This window comes from Rhinopithecus bieti, unplaced genomic scaffold (genome assembly GCF_001698545.2).
Source record: "Rhinopithecus bieti isolate Rb0 unplaced genomic scaffold, ASM169854v2 scaffold_59965, whole genome shotgun sequence".
NCBI classification, from domain to species: Eukaryota; Metazoa; Chordata; class Mammalia; order Primates; family Cercopithecidae; genus Rhinopithecus; species Rhinopithecus bieti.
Genome location: NW_016822976.1, coordinates 150,724 through 159,347, shown reverse-complemented (window position 1 = coordinate 159,347; position 8,624 = coordinate 150,724).

The following is an 8,624-nucleotide window of genomic DNA, read 5'->3' as shown; positions in this document are numbered from 1 at the left end:
CCAAACTCATTCTGAGGCTAGCATTACCTAGTACCAACGGTTGACAAGGACACTACAAAAAAGAAAATTACAGGCCAATATCCCTGATGAACATACATGCAAACATCTTCAACGAAATACCAGTAAACCAAATTCAACAACACATTAAAAGTATTACACAACATATGAAGTGAGATTTATCCCTGGGATACAAGGATACTTCAGCATATACAAACCAATAAACATGATACACCACATTAGGAAAATGTAGGATAAAAATCACATGATCATCTCAACAGATGCAGAAACAAGCATTTGACAAAATTCAGTATCCTTTAATGGTAAAACTCTCAACAAATTAAGTATATAAAGAACGTACCTCAGTATAATAAAAACCATATATGACACGCCCACAGGTAACATTGTAAGTGACAGTGCAAAGGTAAAAGCTTTTCCTCTAAGATCAGGAACAAAACAAGGATACCCAGTCTCACCACTTCTATGTAACATAGTAGTGGATGTTCTAGCTGAAGTAATTAGGCAAGGAAAAAGAAATAAAAAATATTCATCTTGGAAAGGAAGAATTAAAATTGTCTCTGTTTGCAGATGACATGATCCCGTGCGTGTGTGTGTGTGTGTGTGTGCACGCACGTGCACGCATGTGGCTCTAAAAACTGCACCAAAGTAGTCTTAGAACTAGTAAACAAACTCAATAGAGTTACAAGGTAAAAGTCAGCATATAAAAGTCAATTGTGTTTCTCCACAGTAACAATGAACTATCCAAATAAGAACTTAAGAAAAAAATCCATTTACAATAGCATTAAAAATAATAAAATACTTAGGTACAAATTTAAGCAAGGAGGAGAAAGAATTGTACACTGATAACTATGAAATATTGATGAAAGAAATTAAAGTAGACACAAATAAAGGGAAAGATATCTCATGTTCATGGAAGAGTTAATATTTTTAAAATGTACATACTATGCAAAGAAATCCACAGATTTAATGCAATCCCTACCAAAACTCCAGCAGCATTTAAAATAAAACATAGAAGAAAGAATCCTATAAGTCATTTGGAACCACAAAAGACTCCAAATAGACAAAGCAATATTGAACAAGAATAGCAAAGCTAGAGGCATCACACTTCCTGATTGTAAACTGTATTACAAAGCTACAGTAATCAAAACAGAATGGTATGTCATAAAAACAACCATATAGACCAGTGGAATAGAATAGCCCAGAAATAGACCCACATATACACAGTCAACTAATTTTTCATGAGGGTGCCAAGAATACAAAATGAGGAAAGGATAGCTTCTTTAATAAATGATGCTGGGGAAACTGGATATCCACATACAAAAGAATTAATTGGACCTTTATACCATACACAAAATTCAACTCAAATGGATTAAAGACTTAAATATAAGACCAATGACTATAAGGAAAAGAAAACATAAGGAAAATTTCCTTAACATTGGTCTTGGCAATTATTTTAAAATATGATACTGAAAGCACAGGCAACAAAAGCAGAAACAAACAAATGGGACCATATCAAGCTAAAATCTCTGCAAAGTTAAGGAAACAATCAACAAAATGAAAAGGCAATCTTCACAATGGGAGAAAATATTTGCAAACTGTATATCTGTTAAGGAGTTAATATTTTAAAAATATATACAAGGAACTCATACAACTGAAAGGCAAAAAATAATAATAATCTGATTTTAATATAGACAAAGAACCTGAATCGATATATCTCAAAAGAAGACATACAAATGGCCTACAGGCATATGAAAAAGTGCTCAACATCCCTAATCATTAGAGAAATGCAAACCAAAACCACCATGAGAAATCACCTTACACCTGTTAGAATGGCTATTAATTAAAAAACAAATGTTAACAAGTGTTGGCAAGGATGTGGAGAAAAGTGAAATTGTATACACAATTGTGTACACGAATTGGTGCAGCCATTATGGACAGCAGTATGGGGATTCCTCAAAATCTAGAAAATTGAACCACCATGGAATCCAGTAATCCCACTTCTTTTTATATAAAGGCATTGAAATCAGAATCTTGAAGAGATATTTGCACTCCCATATTTATTGTAGCATCATTTACAGAAGTGAAGATTTGGAATCAATCTAATTATCCAACAATGAATGAGTGAATAAAGAAATGGTGGTATATACACACAAAAAAATACCATTCATCCTTAAAAATGAAGGAAATCCTGCCACTTGTAACAACATGAATGGATTTGGAGAGCATTATGCTAAGTGAAATAACTGAAACACAGAAAAACATATACTACATCATCTCACTTATATGTAGGGTTTAAAATAGTCAAACTCATAGAATCACAGAGTAGAATGGTAGTTGCCAAGGGGTGGAGTGGGGGCATGGAAGATGTTGGTCAAGGGTACAAAGTTTTAGTTATGCAAGATGAAAAAAAGTTCTGGAGATCTACCATACAGCATAGTGTCCATAGCTCACCACACTATATTGCAAAGAAGGTAGTGTTTTCTTTCTTTCTTTCCTTCTTTCTTTCCTTCTTTCTTTCTTTCTCTTTCTTTCTTTCTTTCTTTCTTTCTTTCTTTCTTTCTTTCTTTCTTTCTTTCTTTCTTTCTTTCTTTCTTTCTTCCTTCCTTCCTTCTCTCTCTCTTCTCTCTCTTTCTTTCTTTCTTTCTTTCTTTCTTTCTTTCTTTCTTTCTTTCTTTCTTTCTTTCTTTCTTTCTTTCTCTCTTTCCTGTCTCACTCTGTCACCCAGGCTACAGTGCAGTGGTGCCATCGTAACTGCAGCCTTGACCTCCTGTGCTCAAGCAATCCTCCAACCTCAGCCTCCCAAATATCTGGGATCACAGGCACGCGCCACCATGCGTGCCATAATTTGCATTTTTTTAAATAGAGATGGGGTCTCCCTATGTTGCCTAGCGTGATCTCAAACTTCTGGGCTCAAGCAATCCTCTGGTCTCCGCCTCCTAAAGTGCTGGGATTACAGGCATAAGCCATCACACCCTACTTGTTAAGTGTTTTTACCTCTCTCAACAAAATAATAATAACAATGGCAGAAGGAAACTGGGAGGTGATTGATGTGTTTATGGCCTTGAGTTTGGCTCTTGTGTAAGGATATACACATAAAAAAATGAAATAGAATTGAGAATCCAGAAATAAACCTTACACATATTGCCAGTTGATTTCAACAAGAGTGCCAAGACAAGGCAATGGGCAAAGAAAATGATGAAATTGGACCCCTGCCTCATACTATACACAAAAATTAACTCAAAATGTATCATATACATAAATATAATAAGACTTGAGACTATAAAATTATTAGAAGAAAACTTAAAGGTAAATTTTCATGAGTTTGGTGTTAACCAGTGGTTCCTTGACTATGAAACCACAGTACAAGTGACAAAAGAAAGCATAAATTGAACTTCATTAGACCAGTGCTACCTTAATCCAAAACTAGATGAAGACACATCAAAAAAGGAAAACTATAGGCCGATATCACTGATTAATAGTGACGCAAAAATCTTCAACAAAATACTAGCAAGCTGAGTTTGACAATGCACTAGAAAAATCATTCATCTTGACCAAGTGGGATTTATCCCTGTGAAGGCTATAATCAAGGAACTAAACCAAGGAAGTAAACAGACAGCCCACAAGATGGGATAAAATATTTGAAAATTATATATTTGATAAAAGACTTGTATTCAATATTTATAAAGAACACACAGCTCAATAACAAAGAGACACACAGACATAGTATAAAAATGAACAAATGCTCTAAATTGACATTCTTCTAAAGAAGATGCACAAATGGCCATTAAACACATGAAAAGATACTCAATATCATGAGTCATTAAGGAAATAGAAGTCAAAAGCACAATAAGATACCACTTCACACTCACCAGAATGGCTATAACAAAAAGAAAACAGAAAATAATGAATAATGGCAAGAATATGAAGAAGCTGAATTATTCGTACGTTGCTGGTGGGATGGGAAAATGGTGCAGCTACTTTGGAAAGCAGACTGACATTTCTCCAAAATATCAATCGGGAAGTTTGTTTGACCCAGAAATCCCTCTCCTAGGTGTTTACTCAAGAGAAATCAAACATATATCTGCACAAAAATGTTCATAGTAGCACTACTCATAACAGCCAAAAGTGGAAACAGTCCAAATGCTAATCAGCTAATTTTCTAAACAGTATAAAATTAATAAATATTTCTGATTTTCCTTTTGAACAGGAAGGAGTAACAGGGAACACATTTACCATCCCACTTGACATGGCTAAAAACAATCAATGTATATTAAATAATGATTCTCAAGACATTGAATGCCATGCAACAAAGGATAGTGATCCCTGAAAGACAGAAAATGAATGAGATGAGCCAACAATTGTTCCAGCTTGCTGCCTGAAAGAGGTACCAACGTGCAGTGCAGAGGATAGAAACCCAGGTTTTGCCCAGAATCCAGGCATTCTCTCTGAGTTGAGGAGATAGACCTAGAAGTCCGAGGAGTCCCAGAAAGCTAAAGTTCACAGGGCAGAGCAATTGAGAGAAGAGAGTCATACAGGTAAAGAAATGAGGAGATCTGCAGAGTGTCCTTATTCATTGCTTAGATCAGGGCTGATGGATTTGTGTATGTAAGAACCCAAAGGGATTATAGAAATAGTACCTCACATTCACATAAGGCAGAAAATAATTTCTGTACCTACCGCCAGAGTGAAAGACCTCATAATTAATGGGACATAGAGACGAATACTCAGAATGGTCTTGTCTGAGTAGTGAAGAAAATGAACCCTAGACTAAATGCTGTTCTGGTCTACCTTGAAGTTTAAAAGGAAGACATGTAAGTACCAGTCTTTTTTCAAGTAACTTAGCTGCATCCTAGAACAAAGCTCAAGAATAGTTATAGAAATACAAAATATACAACACCTACAAGTCAAAATTCACATCTGACATCCAACCAAAAAATTACAAGATGAACAATGCAGCAGGCAAACACTACCCATAATAAGGAGAAAGCTCAGCTAATCAGAACAGACACAAAGCTGGCACAGATGATAAAATTAGTAGATAAGAACATTAAAATAGTCAATTTGCCTGTATCTCGTGTTCAAGAAGATAGAGGAAATACTGAATAAACACGTTAGCTGTAGAAATGGAGTATACAAAAAAGACACAAGTCTAACTTGTAGAGATGTAAACCACATTGTCTGAGGTGAAAAGTACAGTCACTGGGAATAACAACATAATAGACATTCAAAATAAAAGATAAACAAAGATAAAGATATAGAAATCAAGACTCTCCAAAATGAAATACAGGGAGAAAAGAGATGGAAGTAAAATGAGGAACATCACTAAGTTGTGGGATAATTTAAAGTAGCCTAATATACATGTGATTGGAACCTCTGAAGAGGAGACAGAGACAGAAAACTAAATATTTGAAGAAATAATAGTATAAAACTTTCCAGAATTGGTGAAGACTGTAAAGCCACAGATCCAGTAACTTTAGCATGTCCAAGCACAACAAAGATGAAAAAAAAGTACACTAAAGCACATCATAATAAAATTAACCACAGTAATTCATGAAAAGAAACTCTTAAAATAAGCCTAGAAGAAAGACACATCATGTAGAGGAAGACAGATAAGGATGATAGATAATTTCTTTTCAGAAACCATGAAAGCTATAAGACAGTAAAACAATATGTTTAAAGTACTGCAAGAAGGACAAAGTAAATCCACAATTCCATATCCAGCCAAAATGTGTTTTTAAAAAAGGGATAAAATAACATTTTAGGATACAAAAAAGCTGAAAGAATTAATCACTAATTACATATTGCACTAAGCAAATTGTACAGGAAACCCTTCAGGTGTGTATCTATAAATATGGATATGCCCAAAAGAAGGAAAACCACTGGGGTTTTACCATATTAAAAGTAAAATACATGACATTTGCAAAAAATTGGGAGGGAGGAAATGGCATTTTTAGGATTCTTATGTGGCAGAGAAAATATGAATATGGTTCCCAGGCTCTCTACTTCCTGTTTTTATGTACTGTGCAATTCACTCTCCTTGAGTTTAGGTGGGACATGTGACTTGCTTCTAGCTGATAGAATACGACAAGAGTAATGGGATATTACTCCGTTAGTGAGGTCATGTTATATGGTAAAGATGATGAGCTGTCACTCCTATCATTACATTGAGTTATAAAAGTCTTACCAGACTGGCAAGAGAGATTTTCTGCTAGCCTTAAAGAAGCAGGCAAACATGTTATGAACTGCCTATAGAGATAGTCACATGGTAAAAAGCTGAAGGTGGCCTCTAGGACCTTGAGGACACCTCCAGCTAAGGTAAGAAACAAAGGCCTTTAGTCATAGAGTTGCAAGGAAATTAATTAGGCCAACAAGTTTAATGATTTCGGAAGCAGATTCTTTTCTAGTTGATTCTCTAGATGAAAATATACTCAATCAAAACCTTGATTGCAGCCTATGAGACCCAGAGCAGAATATCTCATTAAGCCATGCCTAGATTCCTGGCCCACAGAAACTGTGAGATAATAAATGTGTGTTGTTGTGTGTCGCTGCACTGAAGGTTGCAGCTAGTGCCCCAAGACAAAAAAATAAGAAGTGAGTCTTTATTTCAGACTCCGAAGAAATAAGGAAGACTTTATTCACAGATACCATAATCATCAATGTAGAAAAGCCAACCAATTTTACAAAACAAAACTATTATGACTGATAATATACAAATTCAACTTACAAAATTTAATTTTATTTCTATATACTAATAATGAATAATGAGAAGTTAACATTTTTTAAAATACCATTTACAAAATCATCAGAAATGTGAAATACAAATAATTCTGACAGCAGAGCTGCAAGATTACTGAAAACTATAATATGTTGCTGACAGATAATAAAAAATACCTAAATAAGTGGAGATTTAGTGGGTCAAAAGAATCTCAGAATTGATCTACAGATTCAATGCAATACCAATCGAAATCCTATGAGACTCCTTTGCATAAACTGATAAACCGATTCCAAAATTCCTATTTAAATGCAGAGGACCAAGAATATTCTAAACAACTTGGATAAAGGAGAATAAACTTGGTGGCTAAGACTATTCAATTTAAAGATTTGTTTACAGTCATAAGGATAGTATGGTACTGACATAAAATAAACAAATAGATCCTTCAAACAGACAGAATGTAGAAATACAGAAAAAAATGAATTATTAACTGATTTTTGATAAAGGTGTAAAGGCAATTCAGTGAAGAAATGGTAGTCTTTTCAATAAATGGTGCTAGAAAATGTGAATATCTATATGGAAGAAAAAGATAAACTTCAATCCATACCTTATACTATATACAAAATCAACTCAAGGCTAGCGGTGGCTCATGTCTGTGATTGCCGCACTTTGGGAGGCTGAGGTGGGTGTATTACTTGAGCTGAGGAGTTCAAGATCAGGCTGGGCAACATAGCTAAACTCCATCTCTACAAGAAATACAAAAATTAGCTGGGCGTGTTGGCACACCTGTAGTCCTAGCTACTTGGGAGACTGAGGTGGTGGGATCGTTTGAGCACAGGAGATCCATCCTGTAGTGAGCCATGATCACACCACTGCACTCCAGTTTGGGCAACAGAGTGAGACCTTGTCTCCAAAATATAAAATAAAATAAAATTTAAAATCAACACAAAATAAATCATAGACAGAAATAAACAAACTAAAAATATATTTTCACATTGTTTCTTCATATGACATATTAATTACATTGATTGGCATTACTAGTCATTAGGGAAATGCAAACCAAAACCACAACAAGATGCCATTCAGACTCACTGGGAGGGCTACAATAAAAAAGTCAGATAACAAATATTATTGGCAAGGATATGAAGAAATTGGAAATATCAGACATTTCTGGTAGGAATGCAAAATGATGCAGTCACATTTTTTACAAAGTGTTTGGCAGTTTCTCTAATGTTTAAACTTACGGTTACCATATGACAAGCAATTCCACTCCTAGATACATACTTAAGAGAAATGAAAACATACCTCCACACCAAAACTTGTGTATGAATATTTATAACAGCAATATTTAAAATAGGAAACACTGGAAACAACCCAATTGGTCCTCAACTAATGACTGAATAAATTAAATGATAAAAAATTTCTAGGAAGCAAGAATACAGGACCAGGAATAGAGTGACACAAGTGAGGAGCCAAGGGTGCAAAATATAAGGACATCCTCACTCTCAGGGACTTGCACAACCCTCAGTGTGAGTTCCTCCTTAAATTTTGTGCCTTAGGCTCCTCATCTCCTCCCTCTAATGTCGACCTGAGAGACACATCTTGTGATCTTGGATTAGGCAAAGATTTTTTAGAAATGACACCAAAAGCAAGATTCATAAATTTTTTTTAATGATAAACTAGACTTCATTAAAATTTTAAAGGTTCTGCTCTCTAAAGGGCACAATTGAGAGAATGAAAGTCAAGTCACAAACTAAAAATATATATATATATAATCCAGATTGTACAAAGAACTGTCAACATCCAATCAAAAATCTTAGTTAAAAATGGACAAAAGATTTGACCAGATACATGACCAAAGAAAGAGGAAAAATACAAAAAAAAAAAAAAAAAA